Here is a 718-nt window from a genome sequence, read left to right as displayed (position 1 = left end):
CTTCATCAGAAAAGGCCCTTTTCTGATGAAGGGTCTAGGCCCGAAACGTCAGCCTCTCTGCTCCTATGATGCTGCTTGGCCTGCTGTGTTCATCCAGCCCTGCACCTTGTTGTCTCTAGACTTTAGATTACTGCTTTTATCTAACTAGCGCACCAGAATAAGGAACGAAGTTATGGCTGTCAAAATGCAAAAACTCATCACTAATCACTGTGTAAAACAGCATCAAAGAAATCAGCAGCATTGAAACAAACCTGTGTCCCTCTTTCCCACCCACTGTCCCTATTCCCTATTCCTGGTTCTATCTATTAATGTGCTGTTCTAGTCCTTGTCACATGTAAATGATCCTTCCTGCAGGAATAACACATTTCTATTGTAACCTTCTTTCTGCTGAGATCAAAACATTGGGAGACAAACTGATTTTGGAAGGAATTCCAGGAATAATATTCCCAACAAAATCCAGAAAGATTAAAACTGAGACGATTGTTTTCAATATTCAGGGGCGTTATTTCTCCATGTTTGCTCTCCACAATCTGTGCTGGTCAGGCTCTTTATACGATCGATAAATTTGGTCTCACACTGTGTCTCGCCCACATTTTGCTGCAATTTAGAATAGCTGAGATATTGTTGGGGAGCTCCACAAATATCCCACAAGCTTTGCCACTTGTGAGAGTGGCTACTGATATTCTTGTACTTTTGCTATGAAACTACATATTTTGTA

The sequence above is a fragment of the Rhincodon typus genome, chromosome 39 (genome assembly GCF_021869965.1).
Source record: "Rhincodon typus isolate 14 chromosome 39, sRhiTyp1.1, whole genome shotgun sequence".
NCBI classification, from domain to species: domain Eukaryota; kingdom Metazoa; phylum Chordata; class Chondrichthyes; order Orectolobiformes; family Rhincodontidae; genus Rhincodon; species Rhincodon typus.
The sequence above is the reverse complement of the archived record's forward strand: the minus strand, read 5'-3'. Positions refer to the sequence as shown.